General features: G+C 34.8%; 1 non-coding gene and 1 pseudogene across 1 annotated transcript; both read left to right on the top strand.

Annotated features, from left to right (window-relative positions):
* Window positions 1-422: 422 nt before the first annotated feature.
* On the top strand, window positions 423-495 carry TRNAV-UAC (transfer RNA valine (anticodon UAC)). The gene has a single exon. It is a non-coding gene; the product is annotated as a tRNA-Val (tRNA).
* Window positions 496-5336: 4841 nt separating this feature from the next.
* On the top strand, window positions 5337-15165 carry LOC127798320 (D-aminoacyl-tRNA deacylase-like; annotated as a pseudogene).

Genomic DNA, 15165 nt, shown 5'->3' with positions numbered 1-15165 from the left:
ATTATTATAAAGTTGAATGTTCTTGATAAAGTTCTTATTTATGTTTTCATTCTTTTAGCGTTCCCTCCTGAATTCCTCGCTTATAGAGTCTTTGGGAGTGGGGTCGCTACACCAACTCTAAATTTTTAATTTTTTTGGAATTTGTTTGAATGTAATATGAAATTTACGATATTTTTAAATTGAATAATTATTGTTTTATAATTTTTATATTAAAAATTATATTTACAAAAATACTTTTATATTTTTTTATTTACATATTTTCCTAACATTTTTATTTCCTATTCTTTTAAAAAATAATAAGTATCTATTTTTTACTTTTCTTCATGCTCAAAAAGAATGAATTAAGCTTTCAAATAAATGCATCCAAATTATAATGAAAAAATATTAAAGTAGTATTAGCCGGTACGATTGATCAAGCATGCGATGCTGTGGTGTAGTGGTTATCACGTCAGTCTTACACACTGAAGGTCTCCAGTTCGATCCTGGGCAGCATCAATCACCAAAAGATTTTTGGCAATTGATAATAAAGAAAAAACTAATAAAAAATTTATGTTGAAAAACTCTAGATATAAACTATAATACTTTATAAAATATATAAGTATTAATAAAACTATGTGATAAATTAAAATTCACATAATTAATCTCAGATTATAAAATCAAGATATCCAAGTGTGCAAATTTTGGTCTACTCGTAATGACCAAAATGAACTAATCGAAATTGTAGATTAAGTTTTTTTTTTTTTTTTAGAAATTCAATTTTTTTTTGATTTTTTATATATAAATTTCAATTTTTGGTTCCGGTTAGGTTTTTTGATTAAAATAATTTTATCGACCGAAATTATAAAACAATATCATTTTTGGCCTAATATAAAAGAATAATAACAGGAATGGAAGAATCAAACCAATGCTTCAATCATTTTGCCTTTCTCTTTCTCTTTGTCTCCCTTCGCTGTCTCTAATCCATCCTATTGCTCCCTTTGACATCGACGTCAACCTTTCTCTCTACCTCAATGTTAATAGCTGTCAGTCTTATCCCAATTGACTATCGTTACCAACATTTCTCTCTCTATCTCTCTCTTTCCCTCCGATTGTTTCCTCTTACCACAAACCATTGACTCCGTTGCACGATTCACACCACTATGCTTACCCATGCACACCACCTTAGCAGTCGCCATTGCCTCAAATGTTGCCTCTATTTTCTTCAGCGATTTATAACATAAGGGCTTCGGGCCATTTGACAAGTTTTCGATGATCTTCATGTGGGTGGGTATTATTATACATTAAAATTTATATCTACTAAAATTTAACCGTTAAATTCTTTTGATTTTCAAGTATGTGGATCGCTAAGCCAAGGCTAATTTGATGATCAATTCTGATTGTTAGAATCCACCGTAGATGATGGCCGACAATATTTTTTCAAAAACGAGTTTTGACAATAAAATTAATTTTAGGTCTACAAAAAATTGATCATGATATCAAACTCATTTTTAGATATATGAACTATCGTGATTAGGGGAATTCGATGACCGATTCTGATGGAATCACTGATTGGCGATAATAGTAAGGTTGAAAATTAGTTTTTTTTTTTTGGGTTCGATTTTACAAATTTTGTTCAATTTTTTCAATTTTTGGTTAGTTCAGTTTTTTAGTTTATTCAATTGGTTTAATTCAATTTTGTACAACAATTTAGTTTTTTCAATTATTGAATTTCGAACCTACTTAAAAAAAAATCGAACCCCTAGCCATGGTGTTGTATTATTAACATATTAGTTATATTTATTAATTAATTTCATTGTTGTAGCCAATAATAATACAATAAAATTATGAGGAAATTACACCATTAGTTTTTATTTTTTTTAAGTTTATAATAAATTAATTAATATATTTTAATTTTGATCACTACAATTATTAGATTTTAATTTATCTATAATTTAGTTTTTATTAAATTTGATTAACAAGTTGAGTAGGCAAATACTAATGTTAACCCTAAAATTACTTTAATTAACTTAAATTTCATAACCAACAAATTTGAGGGTTATATTAATACATTTTATTAGTGTTGTATGCTTTGATACTAGATTTGTATGACATATAGCAGGTTTGTTATTTTATGTATTTATTGTATCTTTGTATAAATCTATAAAATATAATGTTTGATTCATTTATATTTTCTTTAATTAATTATATAAATAAATCCATAGATTTTTTGTGTGAGAATCTTATTCTCGAGGTGTTGAGAATATGTGACAGAATTTTCTAATAATAAAACTTCTTAAATTATTTATAGCCCTTGGATTATTTGGATAAGGACTTTGATTAATTAAGTATAGACTAGCATATGGGTTACTACATTGTTCGGTATGGAGATGCCGATGAGAAGATGGTGTGTCATATGCTATATGACATGAGATGTTGCTAGTAGACCTGTAGGTGATCGTTGGAGAACGATTAACCGAATGTGACATCGATGACTGACCATATGACCTGATGGATAATGGTCTCATCATGTTGTGATAGTGTGTTGATCTAACATGATGGTGTGTTGATCCTTAGACTTGAACTAACATGGTTGTTTTGTGTATTGGTGTGCAAGATTTGTTAATGAATCGAACTATCTAATTGAGAGGTGGAAACGTTCATCTATATGGTTCTGTATTAATAGTATATGGAGATAGGTGATGGGAATAAGATCCGTCGCCCTTGTCGGTATTTGATGGGTGAACGTCTTATGTGGTTTATTATTTATATAACGGAATAGTCCCTAACCATGGTAGATTGAAAGTTGAGAAATGTGTTTCTTGAGGTGTCATATAGTTACATTAATGAGATCTGACACATAATTATTAAGTTTGTAAGTTTTTCACTCCATAACTCTTGTTTAGTCGGGATGTTAGGTGATAGAAGAATTATAACACATGATAATTGTCAATTATAATAAAATTTTACTTGAACTGAGACTTTACTACCATATATACTGTTATAAACTGTTGTTAGGCGTGATTTATAAACTCTCGGAACGTCGTTGGAATTTGAAAAAGTTTTAGTGATGGGTTAAGAGGTCGATCGATACTGAAAAAGGTTTAAGTGTTATCTAATTATTAGCGGATAGTGAATCTAAAAAGTCACACACCATATAATGTTTCGTTTGATATTAATATTGTGTGACTAAAATGTCTCTAAAAGTGATTGGTTAAAAGTTGACATTTGGCCCACATGTTAATAGTGCATAGTAATGGTACATAGTATATAGTGCCATGCATTATTGCACTACATTATTAAAGGGGGTAGATGTGAGAAAAAAAAAAATTGGGAAAAAGGAAGGAAAGGAAAAAGAGAAGGGGAATTCCTTTAATTGAAAGAGGCAAAGCCCTTAACTTCTCTCTTTTATCTCTTCTTTACGTTGCTCTTTTCTTTTTTTCTTCTTATTCTTTTGCTTCCTCAAAAAATTTTCAGTTGTCATATAAATTATACGTGTAATTGTTATGTGTTTAATTTTAAGACACGAGCACTGATAATACGTGAAATCTCTGTATTTAGCATGGGAAGAGGTGATCGTAATAGTACCATTTAACATACTAGGTATTGACCAACTAGGACCACTATATTTTGAGGTAAAATTCAGTTTCAATACAAAAATCGTCTTTGTACTCTATTCTTACATCACATTGGTATGTATTTACTTATATTCAATTATTAAATATGCGTGCTGCTTGAATACCTAAGTTATTATATAATGTGTATGTTATATTTCACTGCATATATTTGATATATAATAAAAAATTTATTTTTACCCATAGTACACGTGATTCACTTTGCATACCAGATTAATAATTTACATGAGTTTGACAATAAACAAACAAACGTGGGATACAATTATAACAAAATTTAAAATTTAGTAATTATAGAAATAAAAATATAAAGTATAGCGATAAAATTATTGTGTAGTACAAGTTTAGTGATTACCCTTAAAATTACATTACAGTTATATAATTTATTTATCTAAAATGTTCTTAGTTATTTTATTTTTTGCATTGATATTTGTCGACGTTCGATTTCGGCTGACTGTGATTCGTTTTGGGCCGCGATGAGTCAATCCAAAAATACCGAGAAGGAAGGAAAACCCCTCCCCCAAAATTCCAAGCGTGTACACCAGAATCTTTTACGTGGTTCGGCCAGAACTATGCCTAGTCCACGGTCGCCGTCTGATTATTCTATCAGAGTGGCGGTATCTGATTATTCTTTTCGCCGCTGCCCTTCATGGTCTCTTTGATTCCCATTTATATTGAGGGGCTTTTACAATTTAGATAATATATAAAAATACAGTGATTGTATAATGGGGGACAAACAGTTCTTATTGCCTTCAGTGAGATTCTCATTACGAGGGGCATGGGCTGTTACAGATAAAGTGATCGGACCCTACTTCTGATTTCTCAGCAGCTTTGCCACTCATGCGAGCTGGAGGTTTTAGGACAGCGACCTGGATGGGCCAGCGATCTGGAGGATATTTCAGGAGCTCGTTAGTCGATTGCTTGGAGCTCGTTGGGGGATTACCGGGAGCTCGCCATATGCTCGCTTTACGAGTTCCGGATCTTTGGTGGAGGCTGGACTTTCCTTGACGAGGTCGTCCGGGCCTTCTTGGCCTTGGGTGATTGGGCCGGTCTATCGGACCGAGTCTGGCCCATGCGGGGTGATGCGGGAAATACATATAACAATATTTAATATGAATATAGGGAGTAATGATTTTGATAAATAGAAATATTAAAGTTATAGATATTATTAGGTGCTGATTTTTATTTTGACTTCTAGAGTTTTTTGATTTTTTTCCAGAATACATTTTTATATTTTATGAATTGAATTTATTTATTAATTAGTCTTAAAATTAAAATAGACAAAATTGTAATATATAAAATACATTTAAAAAAATTCAAACATTAAAGTGACAAATCAAAAGGATAAAGAGTCAAAGTTAACTTTTGTTTTTATTTGCATAGGGTGTCCGAGCTTCGCTTGACAAATTTTCAGGAGCGAGTTGCCTTCCTTTTTATGCATTTTTAGGTAAATTTAGATATGAATACAGTTATATACACTTAGACCTTAGATATTCAATATAGTCTATATATGATTTAAATCTTTCAATAAGTCTTCACATTAATTCGAACTCTGATACTTTATGTAAAATTTTAAATATTTCATCACTTTATTATTCTTGTGTCAAAGTTAACCTTATCTTTATAATTTTATACTTACCGTAAAAAAAATAAAAATGAAAATGAAAATGAAGCAACAAATAAAAATGGAGTATGAAGAGGATGAAGAGAGAGGAAAGTAGCCAGCGGAATTGCGAAAACAAGCGGCGCCTAAAATTTAATCAACGGGCTTTTAAAGGGCAAAGCTTCCATTTGCAGACAGCTGCCAGTGTTCATCTTTACCACGGCTTGTGTCATTGTGTGTTGGATAGAGGGCAAGCGGAAGGCGAAATCTGAGAACAGCATCAGTGTGGACGGAGACAGAGAGAAGATGGTGAAGTTGGTGGTGGCGACAACCACCGATCCGGCCTCGATAGGCCCGGCCTCCGCCTTGCTCGCCATGCCAGGATGGCAGCCCGGTCCCTCTTTCCAGGTTTGAATTCCCCTCTCATTTGATCCATTTTTTCTCTTGTGGATGCTTTCTGATTCAATTGGAAATCCGGAAGGGCATAAGAAGTTTCGAAAATGAGACGTGAGATTGTTGCATCACGACAAAGGCATAGTGGAAGAGGATCACCTGGAAAGGCGTTGGGAAGAAGCCACTTCGGAGTCCGTCGAAGAGCTCATTTTCCTCAGCAAACACACCGCCGTCTCCAACCGTCCAGCCCTCACTGTTCACCCTATCGGTATTGACTATTGAGTGTATCTGTTTGCTTTGCTTTATTGTAATTGTTAGGGCTATGAATTTTATTGTTTTTGTTATCTTGGATGTGCAGGAGTTCCACATTTGCGTGAGGGGGATGTGCCACCGCAAGGCGGCAAGCCTGGATGGGCGGCGCCGCCAAGTCCTCGGATTGGACCATGGCTCAAGCTCTTGAATAAAATTGCCAAATCTCATGGCTTAGTTCCCGAGTTTGAGGTATACTTGCATTTCGGTATAGAAATTTGAAGCAATGAGAAAAGCATTACTTATGTCGTACATTCAGCCCCGTCATGTTAAGTTTTGTCAGTTTCTGCCCCAAATTATTAATTTGGAGTTGATGAAATCTAATGCATGATAAATGGATATCCTTATTCAATACAAATTTAGTACGATTTTATGGTGTATTGTCTTGTTAACCTAGCATTACTTGTAGTTTCTAGCTCAGTAATCAACAGATGATATTCCCATTTTCTAGTTTTACCTCACATAGTAATGTTGTGTGAAAATTGTGATGTAGAGGGGGTACTCAAGCTTCATTATGTGTGTTCCTTCCATGTATATTTTCCTTTTGGAATTCATGTAGTCTTTATTTATCAGAATTCTGCAAAGTAATACAGCTCAAAGAAAACATTCAGAAATCAGAAGTGACCAAGAGGTCCTGATGCATGTGCTTAATGCAGTATATTTGTGATTACTGACATGCTTTTGTTCAACATAGGTTACCTTGGAGGCTACTCATCATGGACCAGTTACAAATAAACCAACATTGTTTGTGGAGATAGGTAAGCTGATCACACTTTTTATGATGGTTTTCCAATTGTAAGTATCCTCACCTAGTTGCTCGATAATTTTAACATTGCATATAACAATTTTACTTAAGAAATATCTGTTCATTTTCTTTTACCTTCCTCAACTTTCACCTAGATGACATTGCACATAAAATGTATGATAAAAGTAGCAAAACAAGTGATAATAGTTTGTCTATTTATGGTCTTGCTTGTTTTTTCTTTCAGGTGTGCATTGTTACTCTGTCTTGGTTCTTGATCTGGTCATTAATATGGAGTTCTTATTGAGGATGTACTGTGCATCAAATAAAATACAAGTTCAAGCTCCTTCAGCTCCTTTCCCTGGGGGCAGCTTTGAACAATAATTATTTATGCCAGTGCAATTTCGAAACTTGTGTATTTGGTATCTTTGCATTGTTTTGTTCATCATATGAATTATTACCAAAACTGCATGTCTGAAAGTTTGAAATTCTAGCTCTTGCAATTGAATATGTCCTATGTTTTTGTAAATACAAGGAATACTGAAATAAGCCAAGTGAAAGTTTTGCTTCCAATCTCCCTCTCTCTCTCTCTCTCATGGAAAAATGAAAAAAGAGAAAAGATTTATCTAGTACTTATCCAGGTGTACTAATTTCCTTTACACTTCATCCATATCATGAACACTCAGTGCTTATAATTATGCAGGTGTATGATTGATTATACTTCTTGAATTCATGATCATCCTTGTTAGTACAGTCTAAGCTATAGTCCTCTTTCTTATTCCAATTTCCTTTTAGTTCGTTGATATCATCCCTTGTTGGCTAGTTATTGGTCTTGCTTTGCACTACCACAGCCTCGAGGGAATGTACCTAACCAAAGTGTAGAACAGCTATACTGCTAGGCTTCCCTGCCATGTTGGTTGTTGCACCAGCTTCTACTTGGAGCAGGAAGCATAAGTAATTCCAACTGGAGGGTGAAAAGTAACACTACACCTCAAGGATGGAATGGTTGTAGTGGTTGATGATGGTTAGGGATTTTGTGCTACAAAAGTAGGCACAACATAGGAGGGGGGGATCATTGCTAATGGTTGTTTAGGTGCTGTAGAATTGCTTGTTGAAGTTTCCATGACAGGGTGGTGCTGCCCCACAAGAACGAGAAGTCTGATTAAGTCTAGCTTCTTGTTGTGTTGACATGCTTGAAGATGTTTGGCTCTGTATGGGAACCTTTCCTTTCTCTCTTCACATGATCAAGAAGTGGATACGTGAACCATGTGAAGTGAGAGGTTTGATGGAGCAGCTGTTGATGTAGTGGACTGGATAAAATTCCCATCATGATGGATCTTACCTTTGTAAATGAATTCTTGAATAAAATGCCTAGATGCTGTGCATCTTTTAGTGCCCTGCACAAAGTCACAATCAATTTTGCAAAATTCATTGGGATGCTAGCCTAGCAGCTACACGATGCAACATTATTGCTCATTTATTCTCAAGTTATTCCCCTGTGGTGCTCTGCTGAATCTATGTGAATGCTTTGATTTCTGTTTTCATCATTTCTTTCCCTTGGCATAACTCATACTTATGCCAACATACTTGCTTTTGGCTGCTAGTGCTCAATCTCTTTTATTTATTTATTTATAAGAATGTACCACTCGTGACCTAGACGGGGAACAACTGAGGCTCACGAGACTCAAACTCAAGACCTCAAGTTCACCACTGCTACCACCTACCACTAGGCTGTTTGGTCTCATTTTGTCCTTGGTGTATTTGTTTCTAATTGCTTCAGGAATGGATTTTTTTGCTATAAATGTCTTGGGTTTGGAGGTCTTTTATTCATTATGGATTATGATGATTTGTTTATTTCCCCAAAAGGTTGTATAGTACTACGTGTGGTCTGCTGGACATGAATGACAAACATCAATAAAAAATGTAGTACATATGAGTTTAGTATTGTTTATTGTAAAATTGACAACTTGTGTTGTAGTTATGTCTAAATTATTTTTTCTTGATATAGGCAGCACAGAAGAGCATTGGGGGAGGGAGGATGCAGCTCGTGTCGTTTCTCTAGTTGAGTAATCTCTCTACATTTTTTAGCTATGATCTTTAGCATCTTGGTGTCTCAGTCTTGTTCTTATTATGTTTTTCTTCAATTTGGGGATTACCCATGATGTTAGATCTGATTTTCCTTCACTTTGACATCAATAATTTTACGTAGAAGTATTATTACCCCTTTTGATATTAACTTTTCGTGGAAGGGAAAGCTGAATAAATTGGAATGTAGAAAAACACTAAATGCAGCTAAGTTTGGCATGCAATAAATACTATAGCAATCTAATAACTACATTTAATGTTCCATATTTTCAAAATTCATCTTGCACTTGAGTATTCAACTTAATTTCTATATGTTGTCACTCTGCAAATTTGACAGTAGAATTATGTTCATAAATTTGATGCATGCTTTGCACATTGTCATTCATTGATGTTTTGTATTCCTAATTATAAAGTTCTCAAGTTTGAAATACGAGTCAGGAACACTTCATCATGTGTATCCAAAATACTATGTTTTGCAGTTAGAAGTGCTTTTCAACTTTTCCCCTTTCTTGCCTTTTTGCCCATACATTTCTTTCTTTGTCCACATAGTAATTGTTTTTCTTTTTCACTTTCTTTCCTTTCTCTCATCCGCCTAACAGTTTGAGTTCTTGATTTTTGAAGTTACTTTGGGAAGGACTTGGGCTTGGAGGAGGCAATCCTGTTGGAAACTGGACCAGGTACCATTTGTAAGGTGGATTGCCATCATTCCACTCTTTGCTCGAGAAATTTTGATCGTAGATAAGATATTTGCCTCACTTTGGAACCAAACTCATCAATTTATAAAAGAGGGTTGCTTCCTATTTGACATCTTTGATATGCATATTCTCCCCACAAATTATATCAACCTCCTACCGGTGTATTGTATTCACTTTTCTGTGTTATCGCTAAGTAGGTGGTATTCTATTTATTTTTTATGAACAATACTGTCTATTTTTGTTAGTTCTATCTTCTTGTGAAAAAATATCTTACAATTCTCTGAATTCTAAATCACTTTCCTCTCATTAATGTTTCCTTGACCACTGTTTGGAGTTTTTGATATTCCAGCAATAGTGATAACAACAAAGTTCTTTTGGGGATAGGAGGTGGACATTATGTACCTCGGCACATGGATATAATTCAGTAAGCAATTGACTTCTTCATTTCTAATTTTTTTTTTTAATCCTATTTCCTTATATTCCCATCTTAATTATTCATGTTTGGGAGTACTCTTCAAGTTTTCCTGAACACCACCTCTGTTTCTGCCAACTTATATATGATATCAATTATGTGAAAATATCTAGAGTAAACCCTAGCAACACCCAAGTTTTTGAGCTACAGTTATTCAGTTCTGGATGTACTTTTAGATGCACAAGGAGAAATTTTCAGGCAGGAAAGAAAAACATTTCTGTTTCAGTTTCTAGACTTATCTATTCCTTGTTAGGGGAAGCCCATATCAAGTTAGCAATTTTTTCCTATTCATTTATATTGTTTGATGAAAAATGGTTTGTTATCTGTGTTGGTTGTCTAATATTTTTTATTCAGTCCCTTTTTGCATTTAATTATACCATTATCCTCACAACAACAATCCCATCTTTATTCCACTAGGTGGGTTCAACTATGTGAATTATAGCTTTTCAAATGTATCTATCCATACCTTATCTTCTATAAGGCCATTATATTCCATTTCACATTTTAGGGTTTTGTACGAAGTTTCTTTGGACTTCTTCTACTTTTCTCTTGCTACAAACTTCTTTCGTTCCATCCGCTTGCCTCAGAGGTGCTTTTATTTGTCTTCTTCACATGTTTAAACCATCATAACCACTTCGTACATATCTTATCTTCAATGGCACCACTCTTATCTCATTGTTATTATTTCATTATTGAAATATTTTATTTCTCCTAATATTTCCAAAAATATTTGGTAGTACTTTTGTATATCTACTTGTTTGTTAATTTTTGGAAACTGAGATGAAAACGAGAGCTGATTTCAGTAGAATCTAGATGGGCTTTGTGTAATCTGATAATAAGTATATTATTTTCATACTTGTAGGAAAGATGGTGTTTGGGTGGGCCATCTTCTCTCTGGATATTCTCTGCCAATGGAGGATCCATCCCAATCAAAAGTAGAAGTTAATGCACAAGGTATTGGTGGAACTTGGAAACAAGCCATAAAAGCTGCATTTGAGGCCACAAAATCAGCCTTCCCTGGTGGGGAAATTCTAGCACATCTTGATTACAAGTGAGTTAGCTGGCTAAACTTTAATTTTGTTTATTGTGTCATCAATAGGTTTACTAACATATTTTATTTAATTTATGTATGGACTTAACCAAAAATACTTATACTAAAATATGTCGTTTAACTTATGCCATGGACTTGGTTATACAAATTTAGGTTTCCAGCAATCATAACTTCTTATCTGACCTGTAACTTTCATCATAAAGGAGTGAGAATCAGTAAGCACCAAAGCCAATTAAACACAATGATAGTAACAGTGTAAGTAGAGAGACTCTGTTCACAATGATAGCTTAATGCTGTATAACACTGGGCCAAAGTTAGCAAAGGAGATGCCTCTCAGTGTTTCCTCTTAGTGGCATTGAAGTTTGTTTCAGCATTTTTTTATAGCACCAAGTCTTAAGGTACCTGGATCCATTATCATGACATTTTGACAAAACAGGGTAAAATAGGTTTGTGTGACATGGGCTGTAAAGTAGGAGCCAGTGCACAAACAAATCCAAGGTCTGGAAGATTTTAAGTATTAGTGTGTTTAGGGATCTACTGCTCCTGTATATCCCTATGTCCCAATTAAAGGTGCTTCTTTTTTTTGTTGGGGGTGGGTTTTGCACGAGGATTGGTGTTCATATGAGGATTTTGATGAGGAACGCCATTGATAGGTGTACCAATGCAAGGGTTTAAGTCATTTTCAAAAACGTTTTTCGAAAACATCAAAGATAACAGCGGAAACAAGAACGAAAAACACCTTGCAAGACTCGTTTTCAATGTCCATATATATATCAAAACCAAACCATGCCATAGGGGGTTTAGTTATTTTACCTTTCAACTGTTAAAGGCTGATGTAGAGTTGAAATCCACCCGAGGCAGCAACACTTGCTCCAAAAGACAGCTCCCGAACTCCTTTTCGGTTAGACCGAAAGAAATCGTCCCCCGAAGCTACGAGGGGCCTATTGGGTCCACGCTTCGATGAGATAGTGAATCCCACTACTCTCTCTTTGTGCTAGACAGAGAGAGTAAGGAAGATAATGGCTAAAACGAAATGGGTGAACTCCCAAGCTTGATAGTCTCACTATCAAGAGAAATGAGCTACAATAGCTAAGGAAGAATCAAAGGAGCAATGGATTGGGGAGCTAGGGTTTCTGGAGGAAGAAGAAGAGGTGTTGGTCGAGAGAGAAAACAAAACCAACAAACTCCAATCGCCTCCCTTCCTCAGTATAGAAAACTAAACATATATACCCAAATTGGAAACCCTAGGGCATACAAATCGGGAAAACGAAAAGGGGACAGGAGGGGGACAAGGGAGAGAGAAGGAGACGCGTTAAGGACGCACGCCAACCTCTCTCGTCCTTTCGTCGTCCGCCGTTGCCATGTGCCCTTAGCTTTTTTCGTTGCACAAAGCGACATGCAATTTGCCAGCTTCTGGATTAGAAACTGTCGACAATTTGCAAGAAACTATCGATAGTTTTCGCTCGACATTTCAAAGAAAACTATCGACAGTTTGCTGCCCTTTATGCCAACTTTTCATAAATTACATCTAGGCCCCACCATTAACATTTAATGACACTTTCGCCATCTCATGATGAAACTGAGGTCCCCATTAACTCTTAACAGCATGCTTGTCAACTCTTGACGATTGCTCCTTATTATTAATTATATAAACCCAGCCCGTTAACTCTTAACGGTAAACGTTATTAACTCTTAATGACGGTTTCAACCTTAATCACGTAGTCAACCATCACACCTGGATATGCGTGTGACCTTCTAGATTCACTATTAAGTAGCAATCAGGAAATGTCAATAGCCTTGACATTGACCAAACACCTGTCTACAACGAGGATCTCTCCATCTCCTCGAAAGATCTTGAGTGACAACTAGCATTATGTCAGGGCGATCCTACTAGTAATGAAGTCTTACTTCATGAATAGAACCTATTTGGACTTTCGATTCCCGTGTACTATAATCTCTCTATTAGTTATTATCCTGATCGAGTGAGAGTCATGGACTGATCAAATTCACTAACTTGATGACTATGTCAAAATCAATGTGGTGAGATTGAGATGATACATCGGAACTCTTTCCAATATTGGAACACTTTCCAATCAAGCGTATCTTGGTCAGGGGTTTCTACAATTTAGACCACCACTGATCGCGTAGGATGTTTATCTCACGCTAGAGGTTGATGAATTCCATTAGTAATCATTTGCCTCCATATGCCATTACACAGGGACCACACAGTGCATCTTCCACCTGGTAACCGGATGATTCTTAGCAACGGCAAATTCCTGGCATCGACACACAAGACAACTGTGTTACCTTCGGTCTAAGGACCAGTAACACAATTGAAGCCTTTGATAGGCTATAGATCATCTCAGCCATGTGATCTATCACGTGTGTCACATTCAGTAGATGTTCCACTAACATCTACCCCCATATGTATACTATATCCATCTCATGGATTATAGCATGCGACTCACTATCCTTTATCATTAGCATCTTATACTAATCAAATGTAGTATCTCATGTGCTAGTCCAACTTGACTAATCATAGTTTATATCTGAGAAGTCTAAGAACCTGAAAATTATTATTAAGATATCCTTATTACAAATGTCAATTGTCACATATTCTTAACACTTAAGAATAAGACCTTTAATAGGAAATCTAAGGATTCATTCATATATAATGATTGGAGAGTTATAAATGAATATATGATCTCAAAATATGAAAACACATTTTGTTATGTATTGTAAGAATTACATCATTAGTTTCATAATTATAAATGCCAGATGCCATCTAAATCTAGCATTAGGACACAAACACTAACAGATTTATAGACAAATGTGCCTCTTCTTATTATCTTAATATATACTATACGCATTATTAATACTTTATTAGTAATTGATCTTAAAGGTGTACGTCACAAGTTACAATATGATAGTAAGAAAAAGAAGTATTATCTATCATAACATATAAATGCAAAATAATTTGTGTTTCATTAATATTTTTACTGTTGATATCATAAAATATATTGTACTTATGTACAACCACGTGAATGTTTATCTTAATGCTCTTTATATGATGGCTATGCTGCAAGTACTTAATTTTAGCATTGAATCTCCCTTTTCTTCAGACATTGAAGCATGCAGTTTTGTTTCCATTTCCTTATCCATCCTAGCCAAATATAGTATATACAATTCCATATTTCCATGTAGTGGCATGGTATTTTCTTTCACTCCTGTCATGTGTGGTATTATTTGACCATCCTCATTAACTCTTAACTAAGAAATGTGGACTAAGAACTTGCTCTTATATTTTTGTGGCAATGTCTGGGCTATATTAAGTTGTCTTCCTGTAGTGAATATTTGATCATGTTTTCAATAAAAAATTTTGTACCTGTAATGAATATCTGATCATTCTTAAATAAAAAAATTTTAAGAGTAAAATTATGATTCTTAATCCAAAATTCTGGTTTTACAGTCCTGAAGATGTTATTATGTCTAAATTCTAAGTACTGTACATTTAGATACAATAGTTAATTGGGCTTTTGTTTAGCATGACTCATCTCGGACCGTTTGCTGTTCTCTTGCGTTGTGTGTGTGTGTGTGTGAGATCTAGAGAGAGTACATTGGGATTTGCTATGCAGATTGTTTAATTAAATTACATTTAAGGTTGAGGTTAGAATGCACCTTCCGTACTTAAATCAAATTCATGTAGGCCAAAAAGAACATATGGAACGGAGAATGTTAGCATCGGACTTGCACTAAGCCACTAACCAATTATTTATTGGTTGCAGGAGTTTCAAGGGCTGGCAAAAAAATGCTATTACGAGTTATCTAGGTGAACAGAACATCAGAATTGGCAAGCCAGCTGACTTCCGCTAATTTGGCAGATAAGTGTCGTGGATAATTTACTTATGGTAGATACCTCGACGCCTCAAGCTTGGGATTATGGCATACAGTAGGTATTAATCTATTCAATTTTAAACAAAATAAAACCACCCAATTCTGGTTGATCTTTTTGGGTGACTTTTTGCTATAGGCTACGGATAAATGGAATGGCAAGTGAAGCTTTGCCTGAATCATTGTAATCGAGTCCAGCATTTGTTGCTTGCTTTTATTATTATTATTATTATTTTGCTCATTGACTGGATTTGAACAATTACGGGACAAGATGATATAAGCTGGCTACTGGATATATGTAGTGTTACAATAGATG

Source organism: Diospyros lotus, chromosome 3, assembly GCF_014633365.1.
Source record: "Diospyros lotus cultivar Yz01 chromosome 3, ASM1463336v1, whole genome shotgun sequence".
NCBI lineage: Eukaryota > Viridiplantae > Streptophyta > Magnoliopsida > Ericales > Ebenaceae > Diospyros > Diospyros lotus.
The sequence above is the reverse complement of the archived record's forward strand: the minus strand, read 5'-3'. Positions and strand labels throughout refer to the sequence as shown.